The sequence below is a fragment of the Zalophus californianus genome, chromosome 9 (assembly GCF_009762305.2).
Source record: "Zalophus californianus isolate mZalCal1 chromosome 9, mZalCal1.pri.v2, whole genome shotgun sequence".
Taxonomy (NCBI): Eukaryota; Metazoa; Chordata; class Mammalia; order Carnivora; family Otariidae; genus Zalophus; species Zalophus californianus.
The window spans coordinates 39,089,063-39,113,385 of record NC_045603.1 but is presented as its reverse complement, the minus strand read 5'-3'; the positions used below and the strand labels follow the sequence as shown (position 1 = coordinate 39,113,385).

Sequence of the window (24,323 nt, the reverse complement as noted above, 5' to 3'; positions counted from 1 at the left end):
AGAATGAAATGAGAATTTTATCAAACATACATCCTGAGTTATACCACCTTCAGGGAAGTGATCTTTGAAAGATGCCCAGTTATCCCAAGACACTGTTTATATGATACCCCAAAATCTTTTAAATTCTATTTTCTCTCTCCAGAAGTCTTTCTCAGTGTACAGTACAATCTTTTCTCCTCAAATTTGGCTTCTTTTTGCCTTCCCAAGGTACATTTTATTGAAATGGCCACAAACTATTTAGGGTCAAGTAGGAGTTGATGATCAAATGGAGAAAAATAGTTTTAGTTACTGCAGTAAAATAAGAGGATGAATGTTCTTGTAAGATTTGTCTTCTGACTCCAACCAAAGTGTGTTGAGCAGTAGCATCATCGTGTGGTCTCTCACATGGGTCACAATGGGAAAAATTATTAGGAGATACAAGTTCTGACACATATAATTCTAAGGAATCTAACTGTTGTTATAGAGACTGATGTAGGGGTTAGTTTTTCTTTTAACTCAAAGAATATAAGGGTTTTCAATTGAATTTTGTATAAAGCAGAGCAGAGTGGTTTAGAAGAATGGGTTTTTGAATATAGATTTGTAGAGCAGCAAATGAAGAGTGGGAGTTGAAATGGTTACAAACAGAAAACAAAAGAACAAGAAAAATGACATAGGTAAGAGCAGTCTTGCCTACATCAGGTTTATTATTGAAATAGCGAAGAGGTTTTTGAGTGGGAAGCAACGTGTGATCGATGGAGGAGAGGAGAATGTCTAACCCTGTTGTGTCCTCCATCTTCCCCACATTTGGATCTCTTACAATGTAATCCTTTCTGGGGAGTTCATCATATGTTTTGGAACATATTTTTTTTTATTATCTTGTTTGTGAATTCTTCAAATTAAATGTTTTTACCTTCTGTCTTACTCCTACCTCACTCTGAGCAGGCCAAATGTTTGTATTGTGAAATCTGTAATCCATTACAATCTGTTACTCTGTGAGGAGATGAAATGTCAGCAATTGAGTTGTACTACGTATACTACAGAAAAAAGGAGAATGAGAACTCGCTGAAAAACACCAGCTTAAATAACTAAAAGATCAAAGAGGAGGAGCACCCACACCCACACTTACTTGTTTTAAACAAGGCTGTAAGTTTTTTTATGAATTTTATGAACAAGAGTCTTTAAATTATTGTGAGTTACATTTATTCTTTTATTCTTTTATTTATTCAACATGTATGTATTAAGTCCCTTTTCTGAGACAGAGACCATTCTAGTTTTCAGGAATACAACAGTGACGAAGAGACAAAGACAGACCCATTGAGCTTATTAGTCAGTTATACTTTTATGGTGACACAGCACTGTAGGGGAGATTAAAGCTCTGGCCCCGGACTCAACCTACATGGACCCAACCATGATTCCACTTGCTACTGGGCTTGTTACTTAACCCTTCTGTAAAATGGGTTATTACCCACCTACATAAGCAAAGATACACTCTAAATGAGATCATTCACATGAAGCACTTAGAACAATTCTTGGCACCTAATAAACTGAGTAAATGTTATTCTCATTGCTGGGAACACAGATGAGTGCCCTTCTTTCCTTGCCAGGGGAAAAACAATCACTCTGACCACTAGACCTGTAGCTTTCATTTTGTGAAGAGACTTGGACAGACTCAGGGTTCAGAGGGCATTGTCATGCACGGTTTTGATTAAAAGGAGGTGTCTGAGCTTAGGACCCCCCCCCGACCGAGAGACTGTGGGGCATGAAAAGAGGTCCTAAATGACAACGCAGGGTAAGGCAATTCAACTCTTAAGCATATACCCAAGAAAAAGGGAGGCACATGTCCACACCAAAAAAAAAAAAAAAAAAACTGTAGGAGAATGTTCATAGCAGTATTTTTTTAACTGCCAAAATGCAGAAAGAACTCAAATTTCCATCAGCTGGTAAATAATTCAACAACAAGAGTATTATTCAGCCACCCAAGAATGCAGTACTGATACATGCTACAACATGGATGAACCAGAATAGGCAAATCCACACACAGAAAGCAGATTGATGGCTGCCGAAGGCTGGGAGTTGTAGGTGGGAGGGGAGGAATGAAGAAAGACCGCTAAGGGGTATGGGTTTCTTTGTGGGGTAACGAAGAATATTCTAAAATTAGGGAGTGGTGATGGTTACACAATTCTGCAGATACCAAAATCCACTGAATTGGACACTTTAAGAGGGTGAATTTTATGTTAGGTGAATTTTATCTCAGGAAAGCATTTTTTTCAAGTGTTTCAAGCGCTGAAACCCTAAATATGGAAGCAGGACGTTTGATGTTGATCCAGAGCCCCCATGTGAAACCACACTCAGGGATGCTGGGAGTTCTTTCCTGATATTGTTTGAAAAGTTTAGAGAGGTTTCCTCAAAATATTCTAGTGTCCTTTTGAACCATAGCATTTGTCTCCAAGATCATGCTCCTCACCACATGGCCCTTGAGATAAGGTCAACACTAAGACCCCATGGGTTGGGAAGAACGCAGGCCTAGGCCCAGGCCACGTGGCTAGCCAGTGAGAACTCAGGATTCAAACACCAGTGTTTCTGATTCCAAAGCCATTTTCTACTGGTCTGTACCCCTCGGGGTAGGAAGTGTTAGCCTTAATTCTCCTGAGGTATAAACATGGTTTGAAATATGAAGATTAATCCTTTTACAGTCCGTCTTTACACCATAGCTTCTCAGACTCCCCAAGTCATTTAGTTGCTCTTTTCTGGACCTTTTCTAGCAACATTATGCCTTTTTTGAGGTAGAAACTGATACATAATAAAATGCACTCCTATGAAATGTACATTTCAATGTGTCTTTACAGTTTTGTCCGCCCATACAACCACCACTCCAGGGAAGCTGCAGAATGTTTCTTACCCCCAAAAAAGTCCCACATGCCTCTTTGTCATCAATCCCCAGCCCCTAGAAGTCATCTGTTCTGCTTTTTCTCACCATGGATTAGTTTGCCTGTTCTTGAACTACGTATGAATGGAATCATGCTGTTTTGGGTCTATCTTCTTTTGCTCCAGATGCTTCTGAGATCTTTCATATAGTCTCTCCTTATAACTTAGTGTTCTACTGTATGAATAGACCACATTTATCCATTTTTGTGTTGATGGACCTTGGGGTTGTTTCCAATTTTGAATCATGATGAACAAAGCTGTTGTAAATGTACTTGTCCAACTTTCTGTGGGGGGTATGTATCCTGCTTTTTTAAGCTAAAGTGACCAGAACCCCAGGCAATAGTCTATATAGGAATGCACTGTGATATTTACTATCTGGGATTCAATAGTATTTTCTTCTCATTTTAAGGGGCCGCCCTGATGATGCTCGGCTCACTTTCATCTTTGATCCTGGCAGTGTATTATCTATGCTGTACCACACAGTTGGCACATAGCCCTGTTCTCCAAGGGTAATTGCTTAGCCACATAATGCTCATACATGGAAAGATACCTTGTTTACCTGTTTTGTTGACTACGCAGGTGGAGTATGAGCTCCTTAGAACAAAAGTATTTCATAATTTGCACATCATAGGAGTGAGCTCTCAGGAAAAAGCATGGCATGGGTCAAGTGAGGATGTAACTCAGTGTCCAAATCCCATAAACTTTCTGAGCCTCATTTTTTTATATGAAAAATGTAAAACAGATTATGTACTTTGACATTTGAAAATTTTTTGCCCCCAATGGTGTGTAGTAAATATATAGAGTTAGCAACCATTAAAACAACCTAATTTTAGGATATTTCCATCACCCCAAAAAGTGCCCATTTGCAATCACACCCATTCCTATCCCTTGGCCCGAGGCCACTGTTAATCTACTTCCTATCTCTATGGATTTGCGTAAAGATTCTAGACTTTGCATATCTGTATAATCCTGTAATATGTGGCCTTAAAAAGTCTAATGTCAGGAAGCCTGGGTAGTTCAGTCGGTTAAGCATCTGACTTGATTTCGGCTCAGGTCACGATCTCAGGGTTGTGAGATCAAACCCCCCTTGAGGCTCCATGCTCGGCATGGAGTTTACTTAAGATTCTCTAGTTCCCTCTCCCTCTGGCCCTCCCTGCCCCAAACCCCCTCACCCCCACCCTCACCTTGTGGTCACTTGCACACTCACTCTCAAAAAAAAAAAAAAAATCTAATGCCAAATAAATTCCTAAAATAAATACATACATTGAGTAATGAATCACTGTTCTGTGGGGGCAAAAGTCCATTGTTTGCAGTACTGTTTAACAGTTTCAGGAGTTTTCCTCTTACTGTTGGGCAGGTGACAGTGTCAGTATCTCTGGGCCACTCCTGCCCCCCCCATTCCGGATTTCAAGTGCCTTCGGGCAGAGTGGAATGGCACCTAAGCTTTTGGAAAAGCTGATGGAAGAATTCTGTCGGTCTACTTCAAACAGAACAATCCTGGCACTTGCTGTCTGACAGCTTTATCTCCTCTCTTCCCTGTTCTTTATCTCTTCACAGGAGGAACTCAGGGGACAAACAAACCATTTAGCTTACTTTTTTGTTCCACTTTTAATGTCCCTCAAGTCTCTAATAATGTGCAATTTTCTCCTGAGATGGCCTGGGATGAATGTCAGAGTGCTCACTGGCGTGTCTTTCTGCTGGGCTCCAGGATAGGGCAAACTTCCAGCTTGGGAAACAGGAGAGCCTGGGCCACCAGGAGAACCCAGCCCAGCAAATCCAGCCGTGAGCAAACCATCTATGTATACCTTTAAAATGCTTAGAGGGCGGTGTTCTTAGAAATGAAGCCTTTCATCCTAGAAAGAGCCCCTGCTTTCAACATCCTTTCTGACGATAACTTCTAAATCAGTATCTCTTTTTATGTGGAACATAGTTTATATTCAAAGACAATTTTCTGGACGTCAGGGAACACCAGAGTGTAGGGATGAGCATTTGGGAGTGAAGTACAAGGCCCCATGGACAATGCTATTAAAAAGGAAGATTTTTTTTTTTTTTGAAAATACTTCTAGCCAAGTCTTCGCATTCTCTAAGTTTCAAACACTTTGGAATGTTGCAAGAGGTTGTGTTTACCAAAAGTTAACCAACTGCGCTTCAGTTTAAGACGTTATTTCTACATAAATAAATCTATTCTGACAAGGCACTCCCCTGAAGTTTTGCTTTCTGCTAGTGTTTAAGGAGAGAAACGGGGGGGGGGGGGGGGGAATGTCTTTCTGGAACCAGCACATCAGGAATAGTCTGTTCTTAATTGTACCTCAGTGTCAAAAAAATAAAAATAAAGTGAGATTAGAATTTAAAATAGGTCAAGAGTCTGGAGTTTTAGGATTTGATTTTAGAACACATTTTTCAACAGCTTAAGTCATAAAGAGGGAATGCAGACAGCCTTTGAAATACTTGCCTAATATAAAATCAACATCAATGTTTAACTTAGATTCTGAGGAGAGACGCACACTCTGTTTAAGGTCACTGACTTTCCAAGTACTATCATACTGATATTTTGTTTATATTGAGGCCATGTTCGAAAATTACATGAGGGTTCTGGAACCTGCATGTCAGAGTAGGCTTGCCTAATTTTAGGCGGGGAAAAGTCATTCATGTTTCTACTTGGTACACTGCATTTGCAAAGCTCTGTTACCTGGAAAAATCAAGTAGAGCGAAACTTACCGTATTTAAATTCACATCTCAAGTGTTTATATGAGCCAGGGACTGTGCTAAGTATGGTAGATCATTTATTCCTCACAGCAACACTATGGGTAGGTATGATCATTATCCCAAATTCAGAGACAAAGAAGCCAAAACTCAGAAAAGTTAGAAATCACACCTGGTCCTACAGCTAAGGGGATGGCTGAAACTCAAACTTTTGTCTGACTCCCAAAACTCATCTTTTATGCTAGACAGCCTCTGAGAATGAGGTTCTCGAGCCCTGTGCTAGGGATATTTTAATCTGCAAACACATGAACACACTGCACACGCCCTACAGTTTGTCTCCCTGACTCTGTTCTCCCAGCTCCCAGGCCACTACCCCGCTGTGTGAGGGAAGCTACTGCTGCCTGCCTGGGTTCGACCCCCTCCTTATTCCCAAGTCTCTGAGCATCTCCCAAACTTTCTGGGTCAGTCTCTGTGGCAGAGATAAATCTGGGGAAGACCCCACAGAAGAACCCCAGGTTTCTGCTCCCAAGTCTCTCCATCCCATCCTCTGATGTGTTCCATTCCATCACGCTGCAAGTCCCTGGAAACAGGAAATCATTGCTTCCATGCCTTTCTTTCGCTGCTTTCCTTACGGCAGGAATGAGGATGCACAGGGAGCAGGACCGCCTACCTTGCAATCATGCATAAAACACTAAAGATTAAGGAAACATTTTAATGTTCTCCAAACAATGTTTAATTAGATATACTTGAATGTAAGAATTTTCTTTTTTTTTTCCACGCAAAACAAGATACCTTTGTATGTTTAGAGTTCTCTAAGCCCCTGTGATTCACAAAGTAATCTTTAGAAGAAGCTCCTTATTAACACCCTATGGGGAAAATCACATATCGAGCTCTGCAGAATTATACAATTTTTGGTCATTGCTAAAATCGTTTTTAAAGAGCTATCTGCCAAACATGGATGATTCCCCTATAAAATAATACAATTTGAAATATGGCGCTGACTATCCTTCTAGATTTCCATTTCAAAACTAATTCTTTTTTTTTTATTTTTTATTGTTATGTTAATCACCATATATTACATCATTAGTTTTTGGTGCAGTGTTCCATGATTCATTGTTTGTTCATAACACCCAGTGCTCCATGCAGAACGTGCCCTCCTCAATACCCGTCACCAGGCTAACCCATCCCCCTACCCCCCTCCCCTCTAGAACCCTCAGTTTGTTTTTCAGAGTCCATCATCTCTCATGGTTCGTCTCTCCCTCCGACATACTCCCCTTTTCTTCCTTTCCTGTTTTCTTCTTCTTTTTCTTTTTTCTTAAAATATGTTGCGTTATTTGTTTCAGAAGTACAGATCTGTGATTCAACAGTCTTGCACAATTCACAGCGCTCACCGTAGCACATACCCTCCCCAATATCTATCACCCAGCCACCCCATCCCTCCCACCCCCAACCACTCCAGTAACACTAAGTTTCTTTCCTGAGATTAAGAATTCCTCATATCAGTGAGGTCATGTGATACATGTCTTTCTCTGATTGACTTATTTCACTCAGCATAACACCCTCCAGTTCCATCCACGTCGTTGCAAATGGCAAGATCTCATTCCTTTTGATGGCTGCATAATATTCCATTGTGTATATATACCACATCTTCTTTATCCATTCATCTGTCGATGGGCATCTTGGCTCTTTCCACAGTTTGGCTATGGTGGACATTGCTGCTATAAACATTGGGGTACACGTACCCCTTCGGGTCCCTACTTTTGTATCTTTGTGGTAAATACCCAGTAGTGCAATTGCTGGATCGAACGGTAGCTCTAATTTCAACTGTTTGAGGAACCTCCATACTGTTTTCCAGAGTGGTTGCACCAGCTTGCATTCCCACCAACAGTGTAGGAGGGTTCCCCTTTCTCCACATCCCCGCCAACATCTGTCGTTCCCTGACTTGTTAATTTTAGCCATTCTGACAGGTGTGAGGTGGTATCTCATTGAGGTTTTGATTTGGATTTCCCTGATGCCGAGCGATGTTGAGCACTTTTTCATGTGCCTGTTGGCCATTTGGATGTCTTCTTTGGAGAAATATCTGTTCATGTCTTCTGCCCATTTCTTGATTGGATTATTTGTTCTTTGGGTGTTGAGTTTGATAAGTTCTTTATAGATTTTGGATACTAGCCCTTTATCTGATATGTCATTTGCAAATATTTTCTCCCATTCTGTCGGTTGTCTTTTGGTTTTGTGGACTGTTTCTTTTGCTGTGCAGAAGCTTTTTATCTTGATGAAATCCCAATAGTTCATTTTTGCCCTGGCTTCCCGTGCCTTTGGCGATGTTTCTAGGAAGAAGTTGCTGCGGCTAAGGTCGAAAACGTTGCTACCTGTGTTCTCCTTTAGGATTTGGATGGACTCCTGTCTCACGTTTAGGTCTTTCAACCATTTGGAGTCTATTTTTGTGTGTGTCAAAACTAATTCTTATGAGAAAAAGAGAAAGGACAGAAAAAGCATGAGCTACATCTTACAAAACCAGATGATTACTAAATGAATGCCGTCCCGTTCCCAATTTATTCTTTCTTCAAATCCAAATGTTTCCTATTTTGAAGAAGAAGATGTTGTAGCATTTCCACCTAGAGGTTTCCATGCCATCTTTACAGGAGTTACTTTAACCAGTTTCACAAACAACTTAGCCAAATTTTTAAATACTATTTATGTCAGTTCTGAATTTTAGTGGGATAACCAGCCTATATGAAATGAGCAGTTGCTGGTATCATTTTCAATCACGACTTTCAAAGCCCTGTATCAGTTGCTGCCAATGCAGCATACCAGATCTAGCACCATCTGTATCAGGTGATTTCCAGAGACCTTGATTCTCACCACCCCCACACCCCCAAACCCAGCTTCTTCCACCTGCTAGCTTGCACTCCCTCTTCAGAAATTCCCTAATTTTGGCATTCCAATTCCTCACCAGTTTCCTTGGGAGGAAAAATAACTCACAAATTCAATTTAAATGTGAAATAAGTAAGTACATTAGCTCAGTGAAATCTCACAAACTGTGTGATAGTTAGCTAAGTTTGCAAATGAAGAAACTGAGGCTCACCAAGGCTAAGACACTGGTCCAAAAATCACATAATGAGGAAGGAGTGACCACATTAAAATCAATGGTTTGACTTGCTCCAAAGTCCACATTAATTATTATTTCTTCTACTTTTAAATTCTTTTAGAGCAAGGACTTCACATCAAATTCCTAGCACTGGGAGTTAGGAATGATTAGAGGAATATATAAGGACGCTGATAATGAACTCACAGACATGCAGCACATGACTCTGGTGGTCTTTTCTGGATTGAGGGGCTGGCTGGGTGGCTCAGTCAGCTAAACATCCAACTTTTGATTTTGGCTCAGGTCCTGATCTCAAGGTTGTGCAATTGAGTCCCACATGGAGGTCCATGCTCAGCGTGGAGTCTGCTGGAGATTCTCCTTCTCCCTCTACCCCTCCACCTGTTCGCTCTTGCTCCCAACTCATGCACGCTCTAAAATAAATCTTTAAAAAAAAAATGGATTAAGGTTTTTCCTGAAGAAGCAATCAGTATCAGAATGGTACCTCTTTAAATTACATGCAAGTTTGAGTTCCTGTTCTTCCACTCCCGGTGTGGTAAATGAAAGGAAATTGTTTATCTCAGTCACCGTTACTCCAAATACAACAGGACTAATCCTGAAGATAGAAAAGAGCTGAGATGTAGCTAAATATTTAACAAGGCTGATTTAGGTCAGAGCTGCTGTTTGGGGCATTTGGCTTGAGTCTGAGAGAAGTAATTACACCAGGATGTGTCGTACAAGTAAGTCATCAGGGGATGATTTCATGGCAAAACCCAGTACACAATCTCAAGGATCAAACCTCCTTTCAGAGCCTCATGTTCCACACCTAATAAATTCAGTGCCTTGGGCTAGAACATAAGTAACTGGGAGCAAAAAAGCAGCTCATCATTGTAACTTCTACAGGAAGACAATGCTTGGGACATGGAGTGATCTCTGAGTGGAGCACAGAGCCACTTGCCCAGCCATTAGTTAGAGTGCCAGGGCACCAAGTGGGAAGCAGAGGCTGGGAGCAGATGGGGGAAGAGTGCGGAGCACTGTCTCCAGCCCAGGTGCTGACCGGCCATCTCTTCTGCACCACCCCGTCCAGCCCTGCCAACATTCTCCAAGAAAAGACTTCAGGCTGCCACCTCTCTGGATAAAATTGTATGCACTCGATTCAGAACTGAGCATGGAAATGGTTCATATCCTCAATGCTAGCTCTGGCAAACCTCAACGAAGATTGTGTAAACGTTAAGCTCCACTCTCTCAAAGAGTTTAAGACCTAAGTTATTCAAACGCATTCTGAGACTGTGACAGTCAAGGACTAATCTATCCCCAAATAGAAACTGCTACAGACATCTTCTATGCCTCATCCTTCCAATTAAAAACCTCTGAGATTACTTTCTTACTTAAAAGGTTGAGTCCGTTTGGATGATCTTTCATGGCCCATATATTTCAACATGCATTAATTCACATTTGTCCCCCAAAATATAGATCATTCAGGAAGTGAGGAGTTTAAGATTTATATGATCTCGGTTCTTCTGAGTGTCACAGTGACTATTATGAATCTTGCCTCACATTTGCAGGACACCTCCATACGTGCTGGAGACCACTGGACTCAGCCCTGTGCTTCTGAACCCAATTCTGCCCTCCCTCACATCTCAGGGCTGTGGCCTCTGTGGTAGTCACAGATCAGATTTGGGCTCTCATAAAAGAACCAGAATCTCTTTCTCAGAGAGTGAGGGAACTGAGTAATTCATGTCCATTTCAAATATCCATTTGAGGCAGCTTAGAATGACCTTCCGAAGCCAATGAAGTCCAAATACAAAGAAAGGCATTCAAATGGCACATGGAAACCAAAAAGGACCCTCCCGACAGTGCTCAGTGTTGAAACAGATTATCTAAAAGAGCCTAGCTCTCTGGAGGGTTTTTAAAAATAAGAACTGGGACATGGGTTTGTAGTCCTGCTCCAAAGTAAGGGAATAGACAGGGCGATCTCTCTCGTGGGATCTAGCAGTCTGGTGATTCACCAAAGAGGGTGTTTAAAAAGCAAAGTCATGAGAGAAACAGAACTATGGCATCAATCTAAATTAAGGCTTACATGGACTTTAAAAAAAAAAAAAAAAAAAAAACTTCTAATCTCTCCCTGCATTTTCATAAGCCTTATCCCAGTGGGACATACTCTCTATGATTACTTTGACAAACAGTGGTTTTGGTACTTAGGTTTTCAGTCTCTTTCAAAGTAATCAATTTTTGACAGTGAAAAATAGCTGAAACTGATTCCCAGAGCTCTGGACCACAGTGATAGGTTTGGGGAGTTGATTTAGCAAAGTGGGTTTCCATACATCAGCCCCTGGCTGTCTTTCTTGGGCCAGTGCCCATGGGCAGCACAGTCTCAGTGGAAAGTTAGACAAATGCAATAAAAACAGGAGTCATGTCATGTTGACTTTCCTACCAGGTACCTTGTAAAGAAAGGTACCAGGCAAAAGTTTTTTTCTTCTTTTTTATGTTTAATGAGGGTTCTTGCAACAAAAAGAAAATTCTGTCCAGAGATGGGAGATTTCACATTGTAAAGAGTTCTTGCAAAGAGAAGCACTAACAAGCTGAGCCTCCAGCCATCATATCTAAACTAGGTAGATAGTCATATCTGTGGATGCCAACCTACTCTAACTTATTTCAACATAGCAAAATGCACTCAGCATTCAACAGTAAGAAAATAGTTACGTACACTACCACTTAGTGGAATAGTAGACAGCCATTAGACATAATTACATTAAACAATGCTTTCGTATGTTAGGCAGAAAAAGCAAAATATAAAATTTATATATATGCCTTAGTTGTGGGTCTTTTTAATATTTGCATATGAACAGAGATAATTTGGGGGTCTCTGAGAGTATTGTCTTAGGATGCCAAAGATATTTTTGTTCCCATCTTTAACATACATATATAAATATAAATGCGCACACACAACATGCTTGACATGACAAGTGACCACTCTTTCAAAATTCAATCTAGTATGTTCTGATTTCAGAACAGGTTTTTAAGTGCTCTACCATGAGTTGTAAGAAAATGGGGATCAACTCACCTAATCCCTCCTACACTCCCTTCTCTGCTCCGAATACCTTGATACCAGCTGCATGCAATATAGACACATGAATGGGTTTCCATTTTAGCTTATGTTCAGCTGATGAGTTTCTTTCCCTTGTCCCAAATTAGTTTGCCCCAGAAATTTTCCCACAAATTATTCCAAAAAAGCATTCGGTATTTGCCCTTATGAAATTAGGAAACAGGAAGGTCAAAAGAGATCAACATTTAAAATATGACCTAGAGGACCCCTGCAGGATTGCAGAGCTCAAGCTCCACAGAAGCATCACTTATGTCCTATATCACACAAAGTAAGAAATCTGGAAAGGGCTAAAATAAGCTGTGTGGCTGAAATAAAATCTTGACCAGCAAAGAGAAGATTTTGTGGTGAATCTTGCCCTGCCCCACAGAGGAATGGGGCAAAATAACAAGATGAAGACTTACCCCTTGGGTCAAAGCAGCAGCAAATATATTGTTAAAAGGCTTTCAATGCCTTTGAGATACCATCACAGAATCATATTGACCTAAAAGACTTCCCTTAAGCGTGGATTTTAAAACACTTGCATTTTAAATGCGAGCTAAGTTCTGGGGTGCCTGGGTGGCTCAGTCGTTAAGCATCTGCCTTCGGCTCAGGTCATGATCCCAGGGTCCTGGGATTGAGCCCCACATGGGGCTCCCTGCCCCGCGGGAAGCCTGCTTCTCCCTCCCCCACTCCCCCTGCTTGTGTTCCCTCTCTCACTGTGTCTCTCTCTGTCAAATAAATAAAATCTTTTAAAAAATCTTTTAAAAAAATGCCCGCTAAGTTCTATGATAAGTAGCCATCAAATCTGTCCTGCCTTCTCCTGGCCATCACAGGAAGCTCTTTGGTGGTTGGCAGGTTCCCCACCACCACCACCACATACCCTGCCAATGGCAACCTAGTAACCGCCTTTGGACGTTCTGCTATAACATCTGAATCCCGCTTAAGTATCAGGGGGAGTGAGGGACCTGAGGAAAGCCAAACTATTCACTCATTTCTCAAAGACTTTTTAACCTATTTCTGATAGCTTAGGAGATTGGGCTTCCTGGCTGTCCTACCAGAAGCTCAGGGAGGGAGACGTCCCAGGATTTACTGTGTCACTTTCTAAATTAGTTTCAAAGTGTAACATAGAACACCCCCTTGGTGGGGAAAAGCTGTGTGGTGGATGAAAAGAAAAACAGCTTATCATCTCATTCTTGGTGGATGTCATAAACAGACCATCGGATACTGAACAGGAAAAATACTGTTATGCACCTAATTTCATACCAAAAAAAAGAAAAAGAATAGAACTTATTTTTGAGCTTGCTATTACCTTTTCAATGCCAAGTTCGAGTCTCTTTGTAAATGCCAGCTTTGAGTAATTGAAAAACATCTATAAAATCATTTCCATGAAACCTACAGTTTATGAAAAGCAGAGAAAATATGGCCCATTTCGTGTAAGGCTTATGGTTTCCTCTTTTCCTGCTGATTTAGTGTGGCTGCAGAAGACTCATAGAGTAAGAAGGGTCTTCGTAGTCAGGTAGACCTGGGTCCAAAGTGCCCCTGCCATTCATGAACTGTGCCAACAGAAGTCAGCTAGCCTCTCATGCTCTTAATTTCCTTAAGCATCAGATGGAGAATACAAAACCTCAGCACAATGTCAATTACACCTCAATTAAAAAAAAAAAAAAAAAACTCCTCACAGGCCATTATAATAAGATGCAGTAACGTGAGAACACCCAGAACTAGTAAGCATGAAATGAAGACTAGCTCCCTTTCCTACTTTTCCTTCATTTACAGTCTTGGGCAATTATAATTTACATGATAACTATTTGTGTTAAATTGCCTACTACCTCTTTAAACTACAAAGATGCTATATATTGATAAAGGAAACAAATACATAAAGCTTAAATCACATGCCATTAAACATTTCCTGATAGTGTAGTCCAACAAAATGGGACAGAGCTCTTCTTCCCATTCACAGAGAGTTAATTTTCATGTAATTGTTGAAAAACTCAACTACTTGGACTTTTTACAAGGCCGATCATATTATGTTTCCTCTACATGCTCTACGTTGGGCTATTTAGTCTGAGAGGCCTGTGACAAGCTATAGTTAATAAGTTTTCCATGGTGTCAAAAGTAATAATATTAACACGCCATTGTGAGTAAAATTAATTTTGTTTTGTGCACTGGTCTGCATAAACATGAATGACATTTTGAAATATGATCAGGCAGGAACTGAGGAAGAGCCAAGTGGCAAGGCAGAATGAGACACATTCGCTGGAGCAGGACAGCCAGCTGCATGCATTTGGGGACACAGGAAGAGAGGCGCACGATATTATTAAAGCAAACATGGAGCAGGGGGTTGCTTTAGTTCATTTTGTCCCTTAAAAAAAAAAAAAAAATCCTGCAGAGAGATTTTGTCTTTAGAGAAACTAGAGAGATGTTTGACATCCTGGCTCTCTATTCAGAAATGAAAGAGCATTTCTTGGCTAATCTCTGATTTCAAGTGTCTTCAACCCACAGATTTTTTTTCTTCGCCTGCAAGAGGCAGCTGATTGGTAATAGCTTTTAAATGGATGAGCGTCAAGTGGCTTTTTAAAGTCCTAATGGTTGTGTTTGTTTCAGAGACTTCTTCAGATTTCCCCCCCACCACCACCACATACCCTGCCAATGGTAACGATAAATATGCCGTCTGTACACAGTTAAGAGATACTGCTGAACCTAGAAAGAAAATATGTTACGATGACTCAGGGATCAGATGACTGAAGTGGCTGGTGTAATATCTTGTCTTTTTCCATTTGAGCTGTAGTATTTCAAATGTAGCAACCACAGATCAAATTATGAGGAAAATGAAGATTTCCCGATTAAAGAGATTATAAGTAGGAGCTTAATAATCATTTGTACAAAATAATACATTATATGTTAAAAAAAAAAAAGAAGATAGTAGGAAGGAAAAATGAAGTGGGGAAATCAGAGGGGGAGATGAACCATGAGAGACGATGGACTCTGAAAAAGAAACTGAGGGTTCTAGAGGGGAGGGGGGTGGGGGGATGGGTTAGCCTGGGGATGGGTATTAAAGAGGGCACGTTCTGCGTGGAGCCCTGGGTGTTATGCACAAACAATGAATCATGGAACACTACATCAAAAACTAATGATGTAATGTATGGTGATTAACATAACATAATAAAAAAAGAATCTTATAATCATTTGTACACTACATAGAACTATATTACATGTTACATAGGATGTTCTATGGATACAGCTATGGAATAGCTTGAGGCTGTGTACTTCCTCAGACCCCAAGCTTGACAATTTAGACTATTATCCTATTATAATAAGCCTCTACATTTCTTTCACGTACCTGTTAGCACTTTTTTTCTGTCTGTTCAGAAGTACTATTGATAAGCCACCCAATTTTTAAACTTTTATATACAAGTTCCTCTGTCTCTAAAAAAAAAAAAAAATAGAATGTGGGTGAAGGGGAGAGGAAGAGGGAAAGAGAATCTTTAGCAGGCTCTACTCCCAGGGCAGAGCCTCATGTAGGGCTTGATCTCAAAACCCTGAGATCATGCATGACCTGAGCCAAAATCAAGATCAGACACTTAACTGACTGAGCCACCCAGGCACCTCTAAAAGTTTCTCTATTTTAATAAAATTAAGAGCACTCTATCCTGGGCTGTACATATTGTTTGATATCTGCAGCCGTCCCACATAATAGGAAAATATCACTACCATCATTTTACAAAAGAAACATGAAGGGACTCCCCAAAGTCATATGACTATTAAGTTACAGAGTCTGTATGTTAGCTCAGGTCAGTCTAACTCCCAAGCGTATGCTCCAGGTGACACATTCCACAAAGACCCTTGCCTTGTTTCTTCCCAGCCATCAATCCATTATATGTACTAATTGCCTAAATAAGTGACTGCATGTTTTATACCTTCTACCTTTATTTCAAATGAAATCACATCAGTAAAGGAAATGGCTCCTTTATGGAAGACTTTTTTTCATTAACCTGATGATGTAATTCAGCAAACACATCTATCGATCATTCCATGCTCAACCCCGGTGTTACAGAGATGAATTAGACCTTGGTTCTCCCCTAAGGAGTTCATAGGTGATGAGGAAGGGACGTTGCTGTCTGGAAGTGGAAAGTTCAAAGGGACACTGTGAAAGGGAATTTGAAGTGGGTTATAAAGGATGACTGGGATTTCAACAAGTTGAGAATAAGGACTTGCAAGCAGAGGATGCTGGGTGAGCATTTGGACTATTTCGAGAACAAGATGCCTCGATCTGGCTAGGATCTAGTACATGTGAGAGGAAAATAGTGGGGAACTGGGGTGGTGAGCCAGAAAAATAAGAGTAATATTTTAGGGCCTTGAATGTGGGAGTTAACATTTTATTCTCACAGTTGGGAGTCAGAAGGATATTAAAGCTGCCAGTGGCTGGATCACTTGTGTGGTTTAGAAAACTAATTCTTTGGCAATTCAAAAATTAACTGGGGTCTCTGGCCTCCATTTAGGAGATTGTTGCAGAGTGTATAAAACTATATGGCAGTGAAGAAAACTCAAATTTGAAAACGTTTTTAAGAAATGTATTTACAGGGGCACCTGGGTGGCTCAGTTGGTTAAGCGACCAACTTTTGATTTTGGCTCAGGTCATGATCTCAGGGTGGTGGGATCAAGCCCCGCGCATTAGGCCCCGTACTCAGCATGGAATCTACTTGTCCCTTTCCCTCTGCTCCTACCCCTGCTCATTCTCTCTCTCTCAAATAGATAAATAAAAGTTTTAAAAATATGCTTACAGAAGTTTGTTATCAACTAGACAGGTGGAGGCAGAGAACCATTGAAAATGATTCCAATTCTAGCTTGGTTGATGGAGAAGTGAAGAAACAGGGCAATAAATGAAATTACAAAAAGAGATGCATTAATTTTAAGGAAAAACAGTAAGTTCTATTTTGGACATATTGATTAAAACAGTTCATTTCTATTTAAGATATTTACACTATTTTCCCCCACCAATAACTTGCTTAATTTTGCTTTATATATAGTATTTAAGGTTTCCAAAATTATGCTATACCCATAATCAAACATTGCTTAATTTTATTTTCTACTGTGTTCTTACCAGTCTATTTGTGAGCAATTCAGAAAAATTAAGCTTACTATAGTCAAAAGCCATATACTTATTCTAAAAAAAGAAAAATTCCATGGGAAAAAAATGTCCTTGAGAACAGGAAACGGCCTTCATTCTTGCCGTCTAGGCTGGTATATTTACAGGCTTCCTCATGAGTTTCCTGATTGCCATTTCTACTCCTCCCAGCTAAGCAGCCAGGTATAATAAACCACTACAACCTCCTGCTCCTTACTGTGCTGATCCAAGCTCAGGAGCACTGAAGAGTCCAGTGGGAGGTAAAATCCAACCCATGTTTTACCCAACGGTAGGAATCAACGGACTTCAACTTTGATAGACCCACTATGTGAGAAGATCCTGTAGCTCCCAGCAGAAGGAGAACCTAGGGAAGGGTCCAAGTGTGGTGAGATACACATCTTCACATAGGCCTCTTTCCAGGCCCCCTTCCTGACTGTCCATGTGCTCTTCTACGTATCCAAGAACAATCTAGTAAGAGAGTTGACTACAGGGGTGTGTCTATATAAACATTCACATGGCATTATCCGTCCATCCATTAATACAACAAAAATATGAGTATCTGTTATGTGCCAGGCACTACACAGGGCACTAGGCAAGTAGGCAGCCCACAAAGATGGATCAAATATCATTTTAAAAAATCCTTAATTGTTAATGGATAGAAATGGTACTGAGAAGAATAAAATAACTAGCAGGTATTATGCATTTACCATGCTTTAGGCACTGGTCTAAGCACTTTACCTATCTCATCTCACTGAATCCTCTCAACAACTAGCTGAGATCAGTACCATCATTATCCCCATTGTATACAGTCGGAAACAGAAGCTCTAGGAAATGAAACCATCTGCCGAAGGTCACTAGCTCATCAGTGGCAAACCAGGGTTTAAACCTAGGTCTGTCTGATTCAAGATTTCCGCTCTAACCTCTACTACTTGCAGCCCAACAAGGGCTTCAGTCACTCAATCCATTGACCTTTGGCCACAGGAGAACCAAGAAGATAGCCCTTATCACTTGTTTAGAGAAGGGGGCTTGCTTTTATATTTTTCTAATTCACTGCTTAAAACAATCCCTTTCTTGCATTTATCCCCTCTTTTGCAGAAAGCCTATCCTTTCATTTTTTTTTTCTTCTTTGACCTCACTAAATCCCGATGAGGAGAGGGGAAAACATTTTATTATCCCTTCTGAATCAAGGCAGTGTAATACATCTCCTTTTAGTCAGTGTATTTAGCTCAGGCAACCTCGGTAATGTAAAGGGAAATTGGGGAGCTTGTGTTTGGACATGCTTCTGCTCCTCTGAGGAACACTTTCATCTCAACAGTCTGCAATAGCTGTGCAAGACCTTGAGACGGTCATTCAGGACCTGTAGTCTGCAGATTCCTGCGCATTCTGGAAGACATGAAAGCAATTACAAATTGCTTAACAGACGATGCATAATATTAGAGAGGAAGAATCAGGCTGTGAACACTTACACCAGGGAAATCCTGCCGTATGATTTTTTTTCCCAGTTCAACACCTTATGCTAACAGTATCTTACTGGCATAGAGTTTAATACTATTGAATAATGGTCCTCTATAAAAGGAAAATTAAAATTTCAAAAGTATCATCACACAGAAGAACAAACATGGACTTTGGTGCTTAATAGACCTGTGTTCTGGGTTCTAAAAACCATGTTCCCTTAAGACAGTTACTTCACATGGCTGAACCTCAATTTGTTCACTCACCAGAGAGAATGATAATCTGTATTTCATGGTGACATGGGAAGATCTGAAATCCATAAATAAGGGCTTGTAATTAAAAACAACATTTATTGAGCACTTACTATGTGTCAGGTTCTGTTGTAGGAACTGCACATATAGTAAATCCTTAATCCTCACAATGGTCCTTTGATTTAGTATTTTTTTTTAATCCTCATTCCCATTTTATTGGTGAGGATACAAAGTCCCACAAAAGTTAAGAATATTCCCAAATCATACAGCTAGTAAGTGAGAAGCCAAGATTTGAACTCAGCAGTCTAATTGAAGTCTTAACTACAGCAGTAAATGTCTCCAAAAGTTTTGTGAACCTAACATCTTTTAGGAATACAGACTTAGGCTCCAGTCCATTTTCCTTGCCCGATATACCTTAATTTTAAGAATAGGAATCTTTCTCAAAGACCCCCCAGGAAAAACTGCCCCAATTTATATCTGTAAACTGTTCCATTTTAAATTTTACCCACACACAGTTTTGTTTTGTTGTTTAAGTTTCTATTTTAATTCCAATTTTTTAACATACAAGGTTACCTTAGTTTCAGGTACACAAAATAGGGATTCAGCACTTCCATACATCACCCAGTGCTCATCATGATAAGTGCCCTGCTTAATCCGCATCACCTATTTCACCCATCTCCCCACACACCTCCCCTCTGGTGACAATCTGTTTATTCTCTATAGTCTGTTTCCTGGTTTGTCTCCCTCTCTCCTTTTTCCTCCCTTTGCTCATTTGTTTTCTTAAATTCCATATATGAGTGAAATCATATGGTATTTGTCTTTTTCTGACTTATTTTGCTTAACATTATATTCTCTAGCTCCAATCCATGTTGTTGTAAATAGCAAGATTTTATGTTTTTATGACTAATATTTCATTGTGGAGATATATATATATATTTATATATATATATCACACACCTTTATCCATTGATCAATTGATGGACACTTAGAGGAGTATTCTTAATTTATAATAGAAACACCTTCCTTCAGAAAGTTTTCCCACCTAACTGTACCATTCTCACCTATAAGAAACATCAGTGGTTCATTTCTCTACCTTTAATTATTCTGGATAAATTTTGAATTAACTGTTTTATAATATTATACATTCTCTACTTGTTTGTGTGATTTCCCCCCTAGGCTTAAAACTACAAGATTCTTCTATTGTAACTTCACACAAAAGTAGCCATATGTATCTATGGTTCACCTACTCCAGCCAAATGCTTTCAAATATTCAAGGACTCAGACTACCTAAAGGCTTTTTACAGATAACACATTTTTTAATTTAAGTATAGCTGTTATATTAACTTCAGGTGTACAATGTAATGATGCAACAGTTCTATACATTTCTCAGTGCTCACCACAATAAGTATGCTCTTAATCCCCTTCATCTATTTTGCCCATCCCCCTACCCACTTTCCCTCTGGCAACCAGTAATTTGTTCACTGCGTTTCAGTATTTTTGTCTTTTTCTTTATTCATTTCTCAAATTCCACATATGAGTGAAATCATATGGTATTTGTCTTTCTCTGATTGACTTATTTCACTCAACCTTATGCCCTCTAGGTCCATCCATGTTGCAAATGGAAGATGCCATTCTTTTTTATGGCTGAGCAGTAGTCCATCACACACACACACACACACACACCCCACATCTTTATCCATTCATCTGTGGATGGGCATTTGCCTGCTTCTGTGTCTTGTCTATTTTAAATAATGCTGCAATAACATAGGGGTACATATCTTTCCAAATTAGTGTTTTCATTTTCTTTGACTAAATACCCAGTAGTGGAATTACTAGATCATATGATAATTCTATTTTTTTGTTTCTTCGAAACTTGTGTGATTTAATTTTTTTTTGCCAAGAATTAATTTTCATTTCAAGGCAATGGAAATAAGGATTACTTCAGGCTTATAATCTGTCCCTTTGCAGAATGTATTGAACAATGGTTATTACTTTCCTGAGGTAGATTTCATGGAAACCTACAAAATATTTTAAGATACAGTGTTGGTGAACATGCTTTTACATGATTTCACATTTGAAAAAGTGCTTTTAAAAAAATTAACATTGATTTCCATTAATAGGATATCACATAATAGATAAAAACCACAGAGAAAAACAAAATCCTAATAAAATGATAAAAGTCATCTGGTGAAATTGACCAGAAATGTATGGGTCAGTTTTCTTGTTTATGTTTCCTACAAACTTAAGAAACTTTCTTTCATAAAAGCATCATGCTCAAAAAGATGAAAGCCAGAATACCATTGCAAATAAGGATCATAGTTTTTGATCATAGTTTAAAATGCTTGAGTTAACAATTGCATAACATATGTCTTAAAAAAATTCTTTTAGTAATCATTTCTCACAAAAATCTGCAATGTATTTTACATAACTAAAAAAAAAATCTCTCACATCTCAGCAGGGTCACTCCAACATTCAGTCTGAAATACATGCAAAATGAAGCAAATAAGATGTACCTATGTGCTCTGTCTGAAGAGAGTGGCTGCCATTCAAATTCATAACATACTCCCTTGCAGATAAAGTATATTTTTGCACTGTGTGATTTAGTGACATCCAAGGGACCACTGAATTCTCTAATGATGTTCTGATTCTTAACAATGAACACCAATGAACTTTCCCCTAGGCAAAACAGATGGAAACTAAATTGTTTCTGCCAAATGAACAATTTATGAAATCTTGGCAAATTGAATTCCAAATATACTTAGAGATGATCTTGACTTCCTCTGTAACTTTGCCACAACATGCAATGCATTTAAGGCCTACATGAGAAATACACTAATGAGCTGTGCAACCTTTAAGCAGAAATGACTGAGAACAGAAGATCACCATTGAAGAGATAGAAGTCAAAAACTCTGGGGGGGAAAAGTAATACGCAGATGAGACAGCTTCACTAAGAAACCACGAGATTAATGGAGATGTCAGTCAAGGATGTTCATTTATCGCCTTTGAATTGTTCACTTTAACCTGTTTTCTGAAAGAAGTCACTAAAATTAAGTAAACTTCACATTGCTTCAAGTCAGTTAGATATAGTCAAGATGAAAAAGTTCAAATTCTTAATCTATATGTCTATATACACTGCTCCACAGAATCCCATCTATATCCAAAAACTGAAGGGACTATGTATGAGAAAGATTGTTTCTATTACCCACAGTCTGATTAGATGGTTTTCACAGTGACCCTATGAAACTACCAAGTAGGCGCTACATGCTTGTAGCACAAAAACTTCATCTCAAGTAAAGGGTTTCTTACAATTCCCATGGCATTCCATCTATAGAGGGTTATTACTCCCCTGGAAAGGACTAAAACGGCCATAGTCATAATTGACTTTTATACCTATTCAGAAATTCAAATATTCCACCTCAGCTATTTATGTTTTCAAGAAATGGAGGGCTCTTTTGCATCTTTACAAGATCCAGCTCCTTGATGTCTAAAAAAAGATAATAATGAAGCATGAAGTAGGGGAAACTTTAAAAATGTTATTCTACTGTTATTAAACTAGCAAGAAAAATAATATTAATAACTTTCATTTACAGATTACTATTTCAAAGCTCTTTTATATCTTTGATCTCATTTTATTCTTACCATTCATCAAAGGTAGTTGAATTATTATATATAAATCTAGTTATAATTTCTCTTCAAACATCAAACTAGAGAAGTTCCCAAAGTCACCCATGTACCATTTTTAAAGCCTACTCAGTCTTCCCTTTCTTTTCTACATTCTTACCCTGTCAAGTTATTTTCCCAATGATCTTTATCCATTGCCTTTGGCATACCTACTCTATCAGAAAGCTTGATCCCCAAAATCCTACTTCTATTTTTTGCTTTTATTATTTTTTTAAAGATTTTATTTATTTATTTGAGAGAGAGAATGAGAGACAAAGAGCACAAGAGGAAAGAGGGTCAGAGGGAGAAGCAGACTCCCTGCTGAGCAGGGAGCCCGATGTGGGACTCGATCCCGGGACTCCAGGATCATGACCTGAGCCAAAGGCAGTCGCTTAACCAACTGAGCCACCCAGGCGCCCTCTATTTTTTGCTTTTAATAAGAAATCCAAATGATATCTTAATGCTAAAGAAAATTTATCAGCCAGGTGCTAGACATAGCTTCCCCTCCCCCCCCCCCCCCGCATCACTAGGGCATATAACAGAGCCTTTCATTTTTCCCCTCTCAGTCTTGACCAACTAATTCCAAACTCTATTAGAAAGCTTCGTTTTGTTTTTGTGCTTGTTGACACACATGTAAAGGACATCTCTAGCTGTTCCAACCACCACCAGAATGCATCTCTGTTCTGGATTAAAAGCAACTTAGAAGCTAGGTACCCATGTTCTTCTCAATGGCTTTCTATTTCATACTTTCCTATTTTCCCTGTCCTAATGTCATATCTCCCTGCTGTCTTTAATGGAACTTCAACATACCATAGAAGGTTGTTTTCCCCAATGAGATTGCTGTAACCAACATCTCCTGTTTCAATCCTGAAGAGATTGAACAGTCTTAGCTTTAGCTTGCTCAGGGAAATCACCACAGTGCTTTGTGCTTTTCCTTCTGACACAGTCTACAAAATATATCCATCTTCTCTGTCATCTGAGGTTCAAATCAAATTCTTTATTTCTGTGGATTTGAATTACTGCAAATATGTCTCCTGGGTTCTTCCCAGTTGAACTAATAATTAAGGTCCCACCTCCATAGTCCCTCGCCAGGCGGCAGGTCTCATCCCTTATGAAGTGAGTCCACACCAAAAAACTTTTAAAATCCTCCCACTGCTTTTCTCACCATTCCCCAGTTGGTTTTCCTCATCGTCTCTCTTCCTTCTGCCCTCTTTCTAATAGAAGATGAAATAATAAACTTTTTTTTACTCTCTTCCTCAATTTGTTTCTCTGCTTTTTATTCCTTTCTCTATTTTTTCCCCACTGCCTTGCCGCCCCAACCCCAATTCACCAGCTTTTCTTCCCCGTCTTCTCTTTTCTTCAAGTCTCCCATTTGCTACGGATAGACCCACGACCAGGGGAAGTCAGAGGAGAGAAGCGGGGCTGGCGCCTCTGACCTCCCTAACCTTGTTTTTAAGTAGCTTTTCTCCAGTCACCAGCTTCTGTGTGACTCGCCTGTCTATACCACGCTCTTTTTATCACCTTCCTTATGGTTCTTTCCTTGATTTTGTGTTCCCCCAGGGGCTCACATGTAGATCTTATGTAACCTCAAAGATAGAGCAAGTGCTACTTATCTAGTTCAAAAGCAAGAGAAGAATTTGCTTAAAGCGCCCCCTAGAGCTGTCTAGTGGCACAGCTTGGGTCTACTCAGCATTCACTGTCTCTTCTTTTTACCCAGCCCTTTATGAGGAGGAAAAGGAAAACTTTCCTGGGCCAATGATGTTTCCCAACTGTGTGGCACTACCCTTCCCTCCAGACTTCCTCTTGGTCACTATCATCCTGGAACTAAAAAGGGAAAAGTATTCTTTGGATAAAAACAGCACCCTGGCTACTGAGCTTTCTCTGTCAAGACCTTATTACCCCATAGTACCCTTTCGAGTTAGTTAGGATGCAAAAGTAAACATAACTACAAGTGACAAAAGGTCAGGATACAAAGTCTTTGCAGGTGTTGAGTAGGATTAGTAAAAATTTACTGCTGCTTCATCAGTATAAGCCTAGGTAGAAATCATCCAATTGCCTGTC

General features: G+C 39.6%; 1 protein-coding gene and 1 long non-coding RNA gene across 5 annotated transcripts in view; both read left to right on the top strand.

The window, feature by feature from the left end:
• SYT1 (synaptotagmin 1) overlaps nucleotides 1-24,323 on the top strand; it is a 522,467-nt gene that overhangs the window by 391,573 nt on the left and 106,571 nt on the right. The gene's annotated exons all lie outside the window — the stretch shown is intronic.
• Nucleotides 539-9,134, top strand: LOC113922661. Its single transcript, XR_003520029.1, has 3 exons — nucleotides 539-653; nucleotides 922-1,122; nucleotides 8,996-9,134. It is a non-coding gene; the product is annotated as an uncharacterized LOC113922661 (long non-coding RNA).